Raw genomic sequence first — 15,273 nt, 5'->3', positions numbered from 1 at the left:
AGAAACTTGCGGAGCTGCCGCCTAGTGCTAGGTTTCGGGAATTCTCGCACAGCTTTGACCTTTTCCAGGTGAAGGCGAATTCTGGCACTGAATATAGTATGGCCCAGGAAGGTCAGCTCAGACATACTCAGCTGTCATTTTGCTTCATTTACGACGATGCAATATGTAGAAAGACGTCGAAAAACGGTTCGCAGGTGTTCGTCTGGTTTAGATGGAGTGGCGCTAGCGATAAGAAGATCATCCAAGTAAAGGGGACACCGTCGTAAGGCACCATCTATAAAACGCTAACGAGTCTGTGCGGAGTTGTGAAGTCCGAACGTCATTCGAAAGAATTGAAATAGTCCAAAAGATTTTGCTATCGTGGTCTTCGGGACGTTCTCTGGTGCCACTGGTATCTGGTGGTATGCCTTCACGAGGTCTACCTTGGAGAAACTTGTAGCACTGTGCAAGTTTGTTGGGATACCATGAGTGTGGTGGCACAGAGTAGCGGTCTGGTATAGTTGCTCGATTCAGTGCTCGGTGTTCTCTACATGGTCGCCAGTCATCTGGAACCGCGTTGGGTACCACGTGAAGTGGAGAGGCCCATGGGCTTGAGGACGGCCGGGTGACACGAAGCTCGAGTATGTGATAGAATATTTGGCCAGCCAGACGGAGGCTTCTCAGGTGACATGCGACGCGGTCTGGTATGGATGGGAGGACCAGTCGTAGTCATATGATGGAGCACGTTATGCCGAGCGGCAGAGTACGCCTCAGCTTGGCGCATAAGTTCTGGAAACTTGTTCAGTGTTGCCATAAAGTGTGATGTTCTGGCTGGTCCGACCAAGGTAGGGCTTAACGGATGGTCACTTGAGGGCTTGCCGTCAACTGTTGCTTGTGTCAAAGGATCATATAACTGTCGGTTGCGCACGTCTACGAAAACACCAAAGTGACGCAGGAAATCGGCTCCGAGGATTTCAAATTTTAAATTGGCAAGTATGAAAATCCTGCGAAATATTCCGTTAGGTCTAGGTTGAGAGAGAGCGATGGATGACCGTAAGAAGCCATCGTTGTGTTGTTGAGTGCTTGCAATGAAGATGAGCTCGGGCGCTTACGGTCAGCTAGAGACGTAGAGATAACGCTCACCTCTGCGCCTCTGTCCGCAAGGGAATGGACGCCACAACCACGTTTGGTGACGAAGAACACTGAGGGGCGACTTTCTGTCACATTGGCCACCCTCTATGCTGGGCTTTGACGTTTCCCGAATAGCCACACGATAGTGCAAGAAGAATCGATGATTCCACTATGACGCGACAGGAAGTCCAATCCGACGATGAGTTCATGAGATCACGACAGCACTACGAAAATCACAATGATCTATAATGTGTCTTGCATGAGACCACAGGCGATGCGTAGAGCTGTAGGAAAAATGCGATACATGTTAGTGCACAGTACAATGTCAAGGAGACAGGTAGTGGCTTCTTTAACTTACGATAACGATGTTCGTGGATGATGGAAAGCGGTCCCGGTATCTTATAAGCATTTGTTGCGGATGCTTCCTCGACATTGACGTCAATGACATTCTGCGGTGAAAGCTGAGGTCTTATAAAGTTTGACGAGCTAACAGCTCTTGCCTGCACAACTGCGCTAAACACTTTTCCTCGGCATTAGGTGGTCGATGACGCATAGGTGACAGCGACCCTCGACGTAGGGAAGAAGAATGGCGGCTGTCTGAGCGGTGGTCCTGACCAAAAGTCTCCGCGGTGAGTCAGGGACGTCTCGCCCACGAATCTTGGGTACATGATGCGGCGCGTAGCGAAACTGGTCGAGTGCACCGTGTTTAGAAGTCATGTTGTGAAGACAAAGGCGCACAACGTTGCAGGCCATTCCAGAGGCGAATCAAATGGACCTGTTATTTAGCGCGCGCCATCTGTCGGTTCAACGAAGGAGCTGCGGTGACTGGCGTAGTATGGGGGCAAGGTGGCCGAGTGCCTTGGTGGTGGGATGGAATATGACGGGGGGTTTGCAGCGTAGTTGAGCCGCGGCGGTGTCAGCCGACGTGGGTAGTCGGCAGAGGAGAGCGGTGGTGTCGCAGAAGCTAGTCTGCGAACGGGTGCAAGTGCTTCAGATTTCTGGATACAAATGGCTTGTGGCAGGCTGCTCGCTATGAGGTAGCAGAGATAGCTGGCAAGCCACTTCCTCCTGAATGAAATCCTTGAGCTGAGGTACGAGCGCAGAAGGATCGGAATAGCTAGCGGCAACTGCAATGGCCGAGACGCGGTCAGCCTGTGTGTCCTTTTGGTGGGCGATCTTACGTTGGCGAAGCGATCGTCGAAGCTGATACATTTAGACGAGTGCGGCGACATCAGTTGCACTCTTGGGAAGAAGCATTTGAAATGCGTTGTCTTCAGCGTCCTTCACAATGTGTTTCATCATCTCATTATCCGCGATTGTTGGATTAAAACGACTGTAGTCATCCAGCCCATCCTTAACCTAGCTGTGCTAAGCCTCGCCGGCTGCTGTGCTCGCTGGCGTAGGCATTGTTGAGCGCGTAGCTCGCAGACAGCGGGGTGGCCAAACATTTCCGTGAAACTGATCTCGAATGCGCACCAGTTCAAGATGTCAGACTCGCGACTCCTAAACCGCAGGCTTGCGCTATCATCAAGGTAAATTACGACGTTGTTAAGTTACGCCTGGTCGTGCCACTTATTGCGGGCGTTTACACGTTCACAGGAGGACGTAAATTCTTCGAGAGAGAGAGAGAGATAAAACTTTGTTATGTCTGGCAATGCCCCAAAGCCTCACCCACCAACACCTCCCACACTAACACACGCATAACTACGGCAGAGCAGTGGGAGACATTGCTGCTCAGCTTGGACCCAGAAGAGCAGCTCTGGGCCGTCCGGATGGCCGAAGACGCCGCCAGAAAGCAAGGACTGACGTCACGTTCTCTGATATCGCTAGATATCGCCACGTGGCGCAGGCGGGAGTGCCAGCGCAAATGACAGAGGCAGCGATAGGTCTAGTCGGCTCGTTGGCGGCGTCGGTCATGTTTTTGTTCTGCGACATACGAGTGCGGAGCTCGAGGGTAAGGTGAGAGACTCCAGCAACGGCCACGAAATGCAATGACATTTAATTGCAACGACGATAATCTTTGAAGATCAGTCTAGCGGCAGAGAAAAGCATGAGCTCTCCGCAATCACAGCACGGATTGTCGTCGTCGTCTTCGAGTTAACCCTGAAAACACGAGGCGCGTCTGCTTCATTAAAAATACAAATAACTTTGCTCAAGAATAACCATCGCTAAATCCTAAAACCTGTCGCAAGAAACGGTACTTGTTCTGATTACTTGTTATCCACTTCTCAAGGTTCACCGGGGTATGAGGCACCCTACGGGTACGGGTGTGGCCTGTGTTCCCAAACCCGGCCCCTACTTGAAATACTGTGTACTGGGAACATGAATAAGAGCAAGTCATCGGACACAGACGACCTTATCACAGGGACTAATGAACAAAAGAGAAACGTGCCCCCTGATTCACAAAGAGAACTCTTATTTGCTTTCATCGCAAGACAGACTGACAGGGTAAATGTGCAAGTTTAACTTCGTTCTATGAGTGCACAATACACGCTTTTTTCTATTGAAAGCACTACAGATGCTACGAATGATAGGTTATGGGATGCTATGTGATATACAGCAACACGAGTTGTAGCGCGGTGTTGCCTGTGAAGGTCGAAAGCAGTCAAGTGCTTTTGAAAGGCACAAGCACAAGTGACTGCACCTTTCAGAAAGGCCAACAATACGCAAACGCTTGCTTTCTTCCACTGGCTCGCATGAAGGACACTTTGCTATTAAAAATATCTGATGTGGCTTGCCCACCAAGCCGGACGTTATCCCGCAGAGCGAAAGTATATCCACGGTTTCGACACTGGAATCTCTAAAGCCCATGCAAATAAGGTGGACGTCAGCAAGGGCCCTTTCTGCTTCGATGAAACACCTTGAGTCGGCTCCACAATCTAGAAACTTCAGCAAAGCACCGCGCGAGAATGCCGCTGTGACCCTGGGAACTGTCGTCATCTTTCTTTATTTGGACAATGGTGCCAGCACAAATAACGGATTCTGGAGTTGCGAATTTGAAACTTTACTAACACGTCTACTACTTCCTTGTGGGTAGCCACTGCATCGGGTTCAAAAACATCCGAAAATTTTTATTTGCCTTGGCAATTGCACGTCTCTTATATTGTATCATGTGAAATTTGCTTGTCTCTTCAGCGCCTGATTACTCGCTAATGCATCTTCGTTGTTTTACATCCCCCTCTAGAGTGCCTTGCAGATGATGCGGTGGGCGCTCACTATGAAGGTGTTCATCATATTTTTCGACTTCTATGGGAATACATTCTACTACTACACCTGCGCTCAAGACGTAAGTTGCGTTACGCTGCTAGTTGCTAGAAGTGAGAAACGTCACATTTCAACATTAGGAGGATGGCCAAGCACTTGCTGCTAGAATTATGCAACGTGGTTACAGCTCTAGGGAAGATGAAATAATAAGCACGGCCTGATTCCTCGTGCCGTGAACATGTTTCATAATGCCAGTAATTAACTAGCCCAACTATTAACATCAATTACTAGTTAGCACAGAAAAACCGAGCTACATACAGCACGAATCATTTTTTACAACAAAGTTGTTAAGGGCTAGCTCCCCAGGACTCTGTCCCTGTGCAGACACAAAACTCCCCATACGTGGGCCGATCCCTAAGAAAGTGCAATGCCGGGCCGACATGCGGTGGAGGTGAAGCAGCCGTTAAGCACTCCCCGTACGTGCGCCGATACCGAAGCTAGTGCAATGCTGGGCCGACCCACGGTGGAGGTAAACCAGGTGTTAAGCCCTCCCCATACGGGGCCCGATCTCGAACATTGTGCAATACCGGGCCAACCCACGGCGGAGGTGCAGTTCGCCATTTAGGGGTCAACATAGCTTCGCCGGTCATCCTTCTTCAAAGAGTGGAAGGGCACTGAGTTGTCTTTCATAAGTGCACCTCTTGTCCTAAACAGTTCTAAACAGTTCTAAACAGTCCTAAACAGTTTGTGAGCTTGTCATAGCACTCAATAATTAGGTTAACTGCGGTCAGAAATGGATATGATAGCTACATCAGTGCGCTAGGTAACTCTGCGAAATAATTTTCCCAGGTGTAGCTTCTTCAACCGAACCAAAAACACTTTGAAAAGTACGCCTCTTATCAGTATTCACTGTAAATAAATTTGGTTACTTTTACCTTTGAGAGACCGTACGTCTGCGCAAACGTTGCCAAGTTCAGAGTCCATATAGCCTAGCTGTTTGAACAAATACTTATAAATTCATGATTATATTGCGCTTAGTTTTATACTGACCAATTTAGGTGAAGGACAGGACGTGAACGTACGCACTAGTCGGAAACTCGCTTCAGCTGGAGTGAGGAAGCGTGGTAAGAACAGTGCGCTACGTACGTCCACGTCCTATATCCTTCACTTAAAATTGTCACTGTAACACTTAGCGCAATATAATCATGAACGTTAACCAACTAGCCCCCTGCATTGCTTTGCTCAACCTATATATTAGTCAAAAAAGTCAGTATTACTGAGCACTAATTGTTGTAAACAATAAAGTAATGAAAAGTAGATTGTTGCTTTAAAATACTTTACCCGCCTTGAATGACCTTGCAGTAATCAGTGAAATATTATGGAAATTACCAATGTTTCATGCTCACTGTTTTATTTGTTATTTTCTTTTGTGGAAGTGCATTTTATCTGCATTCTCTTTATAATTACAACACCTTATTTACGTACGGGGGCAAATTATTGCCAACACAAACTTATTCTTGCCATATTCTCGGAGGCTGACATCCTAAAAGGAGTGGTAGTTTCGTGATATCTTCCTGGTAGATGTAGGTCCTTTAGTTATGAATGAGCTAGATTTGGCAATTTCAACATGAAAATAAAATAAACGGGTCTATGCAATTTTCCATTGGTAATTGTGCATGTAATACAGAAATTCTGTGCCTAAACTACAAGCTTATTATCTGTTCAGCGAAACGCTTCCTAAGTCATGCATACCGACATATTTTTGTGATTGCTTTTCAGAGAACAGTAAGTTATTTTCTTTCATAATGCTGCACTTAGAAAGGGAGAAACTTTCTTGCCCAATTGTTCTCAGTCGTTGGCCAAGCGAGCGCATTCGGACAGTAGGTACATTTAAGGCTGTCTAACCACTAGGCTACTTAGACATTTCCGTCACATATGGGACGTAACGTATTGACACAAGCTGCGAACTGTACGTGAAAGGTCTGAAAGAAAAGAGTGTGAACTAAAGCATGGGAATTAATAGCGCGTTGACTTGAATCGGAAACAGAAACCTTGCGTGAGCTAACAGATATCTCCGCGGCGTTTGAATAGCCCTCTTTAGGACTTCAGTACTGGCTTCAGAACTCCGCCAGCTGCGTTTATGTTGTTCTCAGTGCTCCTGTTTCTTGCTGAAATGCACTACTACATGTAACGTGTTTTTTTGATTCCTTCAATGCAACAATATTTTATTCATCAACGTTACCACTATCTTTAGCAGCGTCTAACTCTGTCTTATCTCTTTCCGCGTACTTTCAACCGCACATTAATTCTATCACTCAATGTGGAGCCTTCCGGCATCAGGCTCTCGGCCATCGTCTAAAGTTAAAAAAATACATGCCAAACGCGACGCCCTAATATATTTTCTGACGCTGAGATTTCGCTTCTGCAAGCGGTGTCAGAGTTGTCGGACTATCCCACCGCTGTTACCAGTTGTAGGAGTTGTCGGGCGATCTCGCCGCTGCCACAGTTTGTAAGATTTGGAGTCGTGGTTGTAGGACGATGTGAGGAACTTGGGGCGACAGGACTAGGCGAACAGGGTTTATGTACATTATTTACAGTTTAAAGAAGACATACATCGAAAGTCTAGCGTGACTCCCAAATGGAGCCCGCAAGACAAAGCATACAGCGAACGAGCACACAGCTCACGAGTACATTTCGAGCACAGAGCACGACGACGAGCACACCCTAGCAGCCGACAACAGCCGCTTATAACACACTTCGTGTTCCCTAGATCCCTAGGCGAGCCAAAACGTTCAACGTCATCGTAAACCCGCCGCCTCTCCGCGGGACCGTTTACATACGCACACACGCACACACAAGTTTCAGTGCCCCCTCAGAAGGCAGATGACCTGTGCAGCGCAGTCGTCGTGGTATCCATTGTCCTGTGTCGCCGTAGTCAGGTGGTCACGCCCGAACCCAGCCGGCGCCTCTAAATTCCAGAGCGGACGCAGTCCGCAGTTCTCCAAAGGGAGTTCACGGTTGGTTAGCGCTGTCCTCGCTCGTTCTCTGAAGGGCGCCGCCACCGCGTGTCGGTCGAAGCACGTGCAGCGGGCTGAAATAGCTGCCACGTTGCCACCCCGGCCGGCCATTCCTAACAGCTCCTCCTGGCCAGTGCTGGCAACGGCTGGGCAGAAAGAGAATGGCTGGCGAGCAAGACGATGGCTTTGCTCTCTGCAACCCCAGCCCACTTGGAATGCCTTCAACCATCTCACAACGACAGTCACAGAAGAGTCCGACCCCGGCAACACAATAACACTCGGCGTGCAAACGCCCGGAACCGGCTGTTAATCCACCAGGCTTCCTATCAAAATTTCCAGGCAAGCCACTCAACTGGGAATCCCAAATTTTGCCCCAATATTGTGCCGCCAAAGCGAGCGTTCACGTTCCCCCTGAGTTTAACCAGATCTGACTGTCGGGCTGCACAAGAGCAAAGGTTTACGCAGAACTAAACCGAAGGCTCTCAAATACCAATACCCAAACATAACTTAGGCGGCCTAGCTTCACGAGCAGTGTGTTCTTACCCTATGGCAGTGGCGTACTTATCGCACGTACTGTTGCCACCGAACAGTCTGGCCAACTCCATAGGTACGTAATCACAAACGCGATAGCTTTGTAGTCCCTATTCCTAACACGTACTTGCGTCGCACGCAAACGTTTCATTACGCTTACTCACGTGTCTTTTTCTAGTCCAAGCAGGATACGTAACTTAACCGAGCAACTAAACTTGCGTAACTCACGCACACCGCAGAATCCTTAAAAAATGCATCTGCTAATAAGTCGTTCCACGCACGCGTACTAGAGAAGTCAGAATACGGCTGCCCTCAACACACACGAGCAACCCAGTCAAACATTCTGCTTCCTTCCGTCCGCACAGGACACGCGCCAAAAAACCAGGAACGCTTCTCAGTGCAAATCATGCACTCACTGAAAACCTACGCGCTTAACCTTAGAAAATAAAAAAACACATAAAAAAGAAGGTTAACTAATACACACGCGCGTTACGATAGGCCTCTCACCAATCACATTGACACTCAGGTTACTCCCACACACAAAAAAAGAAAGCCTATCTACTCATTAACTAGCAACTCGCGAGACTACAGGTTTACATAAAATGCATCTTTCAAACCTCCGAGCTTCTCAAACAAAACAAAAACAGAGATGATACTTTTACTCATTGAAAGAAATAGTTTCAATTCGCGAAAATCTTCAAATGCTCAAAAATAAAACAAAACAACATGTTTCACTTCTGCGGAAGTTGCCTGCGCCTCCCGTTTCAAATGTTTACATCTGATTCATACTTTTGAGCCGTACTCGAGGTGGTCGCGGTTCGAAAGCTACTCTGGCTACCGAGGAACAACAAAAGGGCTGACTCACTATCAGCTCCCCCAAGACGTTACAGTCTCCTGCCAATTTGCGTCCTGGCGCCCCGCTTTCAACACGAACTCGATTAACCGCGTCTTGACTCCCTACCACCTCATCTCGTTTTGCCACCTTGCGCTTCTTTGTACTACACGCTGAACTTCGAAAAGAACGATGGAACGACGAGGAATATAACTGCCCCGTGCCCTTTGTCCGCGTCCGTGCAGAACATGCTTCTCGGTCTCCTTTTGACCGGTGGCTCGAACGTGCTGGATGCGTCAACATCGTCAATGACGACCGCACCTTTCTTTTGCTCGCGCCCGGCCTTTTTGCGTCTATCGCTTTCTTTGGCTGCGGTGCACTATCTACGGCTTCCTGATTTTTACCGCGCTTCTTTCTGCGGCGCTTTCTCTTTGAACTCGCTTTCATATCGCCTTCTGGCGCCTCGTACTGGCCGGTACAGATCTCGACGGCGCGGATCGGTCTCTTACCCGCACAGTCTGAGTGATACTTAACTAGATCACCCCTCTTTTGGCTACCTAGACTGGTGGAGAGCTGCGCCGACCCCTGAACAATGCAGTTGTCTTCCCTTGAGCTATGGAGCTCGCAATGCTGAGAACTGCCCTCAACTGCATCATCCAGCTCGCACTTGACTTCGGCACGCAGATCTGACCCGACATGGGTGCTCGCGTCTGTCGGGTCAACAGTACCCTGTACCTCGCTAACGACCTCGATACCATGAGATGCGACGCACACGCGCGGTAACTGTGCCAATTTGTTCGCAGCCGGACTAGCTGTCTCTACAGTCCTTTGTTGGCACAGCACCTCGTCGCCCTCACTCTGGCGTTTAACGGCCTCTGTTGCCTCTATGGCATCGTTAGCTGCTAGCACTTCGAGTTCACCTGTGAACGTGCTGCTACTCTCACAGGTACTAGTACTTTTCTCGGCTTTTGAGCAAAATCTTCTATCTACTTCCCACTTTCACTGCATCCAGCCTACAGATTTGTCAAGCCGCCCTTGACTTCTTGCGTTTAGCTGCTGCAAATCCTGTATCTGTTTCTTCACTGCTGCCATTTCTTTTTCAACCAGTTGCCGTTTTTGCTCACGCTCTTGGCGTTTTCGCTCGCGCTCTTGGCGTTCTCGCTCGCGCTCTTGGCGTTCTTGCCTAATTGATTCCTGTTCCTGTCTTTTGTTTAGAATTCGTTTACCCTAGTTTTTCGATGAGTTTCAAATGATTGCCACTTTGAAAAATGGTCTTACGAATTTCTGATTCCGTCAAGTCCTTCTCTACGTCTACCATGAGCTCTTCACACAATCACAACAGGTCAGCTCCCGTCAAACACATTAGGACCATGGCCGCTACTTTAAGCTTTGGCTCTGCTGTCTCACAATGCTTGCTGCGATACCCACACAAATCAAAATACAAGAGATCCCAGCGAATCATATCCAAAAACACAGAGAAATTGAAGCCAGGTAAATCTTACAGCCAAAACCAAACGCTAACCCACTGAAGCAGCACCATATCACCAGTCCTTCTCCACCGTACCCAGTCAGTTGGAAGAAGTGGTCAATCCCAAGTCGCCTCCAACTTGATCAGGATACCGGTCGGTCACCATGTACCAACGTCCGTCAGCTGCCGTTACTGTCTCCGAGTCGTAGGCCGATCTACGAGCCGTAGGCCGATCTCACCGCTGCCATTCAGTTGTCACAGCTGTCGGACTATCCCACCGCTGTTACCAGTTGTAGGAGTTGTCGGACGATCTCGCCGCTGCCACCATTTGTAAGATTTGGAGTCGTGGTTGTAGGACGATGGGAGGAACTTGGGGCCACAGGACTAGGCGAACTGGGTTTATTTACATTATTTGCAGTTTAAACAATACATGCATCGACAGCCTAGTGTGACTCCCAAATGGAGCCCGCAAGACAAAGCATACAGCAAACGAGCACACAGCTCACGAGTACATTTCGAGCACAGAGCACGACGACGAGCACACCCTAGCAGCCGACAACAGCCGCTTATAACCACTTCGTGTTCCCTAGATCCGTAGGCGAGGCAAAACGTTCGACGTCATCGTAAACCAGCCGCCTCTCCGCGGGACGGTTTACACACACACACACACACACACACACACACACGCGCGCGCACACAAGTTTCAGTGCCCCCTCCGAAGGCAGATGACCTTTGCAGCGCGGTCGTCGTGGTATCCATTGTCCTGTGTCCCCGTAGTCAGCTGGTCATGCCCGAACCCAGCCGGCGCCTCTAAATTCCAGAGCGGACGTAGTCCGCAGTTCTCCAAAGCGAGTTCACGGTTGATTAGCGCTGTCCTCGCTCGTTCTCTGAAGGGCGCCGCCACCGCGGGTCGGTCGAAGCACGTGCAGCGGGCTGAAATAGCTGCCACGTTGCCACCCCGGCCGGCCATTCCTAACCGTGGTCATCTGAGCGGCATTATTCCTTCAACATTAGCTGCTTGAATCACTAATCGGAATGATCACGATGGACATGACCCCAACTTTTTCACTCTTAAATAAAGGTCGTAGTAGTTACTCCCCAGTGTCACGTCATTTGCTACCTTGGTATGACTGTAGTGGAGTGAAGTGGAGGAGGAAGCCACAATGACAGCATGAGGTGGAAAATGGAGGTGGAGCGGAGGGGAGATGTCCTGCGCAATAGCTGAGTTGCCGGCGGCCATGGCATCCGCAGCCGCGTGGGCGATCTCATCTGTGTTTCCAAGGCTGGCTTGAGGTGGGGAGGGCTACGCTCGTCCGCGGCGTCAGCTGCTGAGGTCAGTCCGCGCTCAGATCACTGCTCCTGGAAGGGGCGATGCCAAGCGGCTGTGAGAAAGGCTCGATGTGACGCTCCCTTGGGGGTTGTTGTAGCTGACACTGGTGGCACGTTTTCGCCTCAACAAAGGCTCCTCTCATCGTTGGCCTGAAAGCGTGAGAATAAAAGCGTAGTTCTGCGCAAGACGGCTCCAACGATGTGGTGCCAGAGTAGCGCGCGTTGTCTGTGTGGAATCAAAGCACTGCATTAGTGGAGGTCTGTTGGCGGCAGCTACTGTGAATCGCGCCCATGAATCACCCTCGCGCTGCCTCTCGCGATCTACCGATTAGCGAGGCAGTTGCATCACACTTCGCTCCCTTTTCAATGTTCCGCGTGAGAGACATTGTCCGCTTGAGCTACGCTGCCCACAGAGTCGTTTTCTAACATAAACCGCGCACCTATGTAATGATAATACAAAATATTGACATGCGAAATGAGAACACGTGCAGAGCTGCGCTCAAATTTGGCACTAGAGATTATCGTACTCGTCGATGAATATTTTTTTGAAAACAATGTTGTTGTGTTACGACCATGTTTTCCTGGAGTAGATAATTAGAAAGTCGTAAGCTTTTAACCCGCTCAAGAACTTTAGAGCAATGAGGTGGGCTTATAATTATTAAAATCGTATTTATTTCCACCCTTAGACATTACCGACACCCTTGCGACCATTAAATCATTGGAAGAAATACCAGAACTAAGAATTACGTTAGATAAATGCGATAGCGGCTGACCTATAGTATGGGAAACTGCTTTAATAGGCTGATGTTTAAATTCACCTATACCGCATGCACAGTTATTTCTTAATTTGTGCAACAGTGTGTATATTTCAGGTTCAGTTGTGGGGAACATAAAAACTGTGCATACAACTTTATCAGTCACGTAAGAAGTGTAACTGCCATTTCTATCAACAGAAGCTCTAGAAACGCCAGCTCTCAAATATTCAGTCAGCTTACTGGCAAGAAGTGCGCCCGAGTATGCTTCATCATGTATCATGAGCTCCGGTATAACAGATTTATCATCTTTAAACATACCGTCATTTACTCTTTGTACTTTATTTAGTCATTCGATACGCTAGCAAACATGTTTTAACAATATCCGGCACATGAATCCTTAATATCGGAGCCTAGCTTATTTCAGATTTTTTAAAATATTTGGCTAAGATGTCTAAGTTTGGGGTTTTGATATATAAATTGAATAGTTTGTCGCACTCTTGTATTCTCTTTAAAACGTCTGAATCTCTATACGGCTTCCTAGATTCGTGGTGTTTCCTAACCGTTACCACAGGAAACTCACTATCCTAGAGTCCTTTGATAATACCTAAAAAGAGGCAATACGATGCCACGGAGTCTTTTATCTGCATTACGGCATGCCAGCGGGTACCCGCTAATAAACGTTTAGAAACTGCAATTTTGTCCTTAGGTATTATTCTGCACGTAACGGGCGTGTTCTGTGTACTTTAGTCATGTGTGGTTAAGTATGACGCAAAAAAGAAAGAGGGGGAGGGAGGGCAAGTGGTAACTTAAATCTGCTAGCAGCACCCCTGCATCACATTCATCTGGTCATAGCTTGTAAAACACAGACGTAGCATGGTTTCAGAGGCATCAGGAAGTCTTGTCGGCGTGCTAGTTACGTTTTATTATACAAAATAACAGAAAATGTCAATTGCGATTTTGCGTATTAGCCGCGGTTGGTAATAAGTGGATGTTGAAGTCATCACAAAATATGGCAGGTAGTCCGGACGGACCACAGTACTTTGAAAATTCATGAAAATTCATGAAAGAAATCATGAATTTTCATGTACTCATGAAAACTTAAAAAATACAATAACACGAGCAGAAGGGGTTCTGTATATAAGGATAATAATTGTGCCCATGTATTTTAGCATTACACATTCGCAGTAAGGAGTAGCGTTTGAGTGTACCAAGGTGGTTTCATAGTATAGTTGGTTTTTCATATAAATAGCCGGACCAGCTCCCTTTCTGTTTCTTCGCGATACATGAATTCTTAATATCGGAGCCTATTTTATTTCAGATTCTTTAAAATATTTGGCTAAGTGCCTAAGTTTGTGGTTTTGATATATAAATTATATAGCTTGTCGCGCCTACGAAAGCCTACTAATTCCTTATTGGAATGTCTGACACACCGATATGTGACTCGTACAACTGTGAAGATACGATGGAGCACGCGTTGTTTTTGTAAGCTCTATGACAACGAATGCGACGTTCTCCGGAGGGTGTTAAGCTGATTTTATAACAGACCATTTTCAGAGACTAAGACTCTCGGTACCATGCCCGCACGCGACGCAGGCTCACAAAGCGACGCGGGTACTGCTATGTTTCATAAAGGTGACTGGCCTAGTGACCAATTATAGGCATAAAGTTATGGACATCCGCATGTATTCATACCGAGAGTACATTCTTCCCTCCCTCTCCTTTCTTCCCTTAAACCCCTTCCTCTGTGTCGGGTAGCAAACCGGACGTGCGTCTAGTCGACCTCCCTACCTCTCCTTCGTTGCTTTTCCTCCTCCTCCTCCATTTTAAACATTAGCTTGAGTATGTGTCCTCTGGGTATGTGTCATTGGGCATATGCTCAAGAGGCCACTGTGTGTGCGCCAATGGGTATTTGCTGCTTTTCGATTAACCTCTTTCACACTAATTTGGAGATGTGCCCCTGGGGCCACTAGGACTGCCCCTCTCCTCGTTATTTAAACTTGGGTATGTGTCACTGGGACTACAATGTATCTATGCTCTACATTGAATTTTTGACGCCAGCTTGGGCAACAAGGTATCACAGTAAGAAACAATATCTAAGTAACGACATCACAAGACATCTACTGTAGTTGTCTCTGTTTTCGATTTTTTTGAATATCCGGTGGTTATGTCAGAACCACACTACGCACTTCAAGGGTGCCTACTACAGAACTGTTGCTCCACCAACGAACTCACTGCAGAGCTTCGTAACATTCGTTATCCTGAATCTTACTCTTCACAACTTCCGCCTCCGCCCCCCTAGCGGCACAATGAAGCCCGTGAAAGCTCCAGTCAGCGCTTCACTCGATTCTGGCATGATTCCTTCCCCGGTTCAAACAGTGTCACTTGCACCGTTCTTCGTTCTCTCTCTGCATACCATCAAGGACATTCACATTGTACTGTCAACCAGCTATAACAAATGGCACATGTGCCTATCGCGTGGGAGGAAGTCCTTATTTAGTTTGAAAAGTCAACCACCACGACACCTTCTACAGACCTTCCTGACTTCGTTTGTGGTAAAAGCAAAAGACGAAATGGTGTTAACCGGTTCGAAAGACATCTCCCTAACCACGGACACCTTCCCGACACATTCATCGCCTTCCGCAAGTATTTTATAACGCAAGACGTAATGCAACAGATCATGAATGGCGTGTACGATCACAGAAGTAAAATCCAGCAGCGGACGGTAGTCGGTGCAGTCCTGAAACGAGCTTCCGATAGCTTTCAGTAAGAAGTAATCAGAAACAAATTTGCAAGTATATATCCCGGAAATTTCTTGTTGCGCTACATTCTACACTTCCCGAGCGACATGCGAATCTCCTTCTGGGGTTCGGACATTCAAACATCAGCACGATTCCCCATGCAGTGCGTGACACCACAAATATTTATTATATCGGTAATCATGTTTCATCTGGTCATAACGTACCTGGTGGCCTACCTGAACCTCATTCCCGGCTTACGGCATGTAATAGACGCTCACACTTTTACACT

The sequence above is a fragment of the Dermacentor variabilis genome, chromosome 3 (assembly GCF_050947875.1).
Source record: "Dermacentor variabilis isolate Ectoservices chromosome 3, ASM5094787v1, whole genome shotgun sequence".
Classification (NCBI taxonomy): domain Eukaryota; kingdom Metazoa; phylum Arthropoda; class Arachnida; order Ixodida; family Ixodidae; genus Dermacentor; species Dermacentor variabilis.
The sequence above is the reverse complement of the archived record's forward strand: the minus strand, read 5'-3'. Positions refer to the sequence as shown.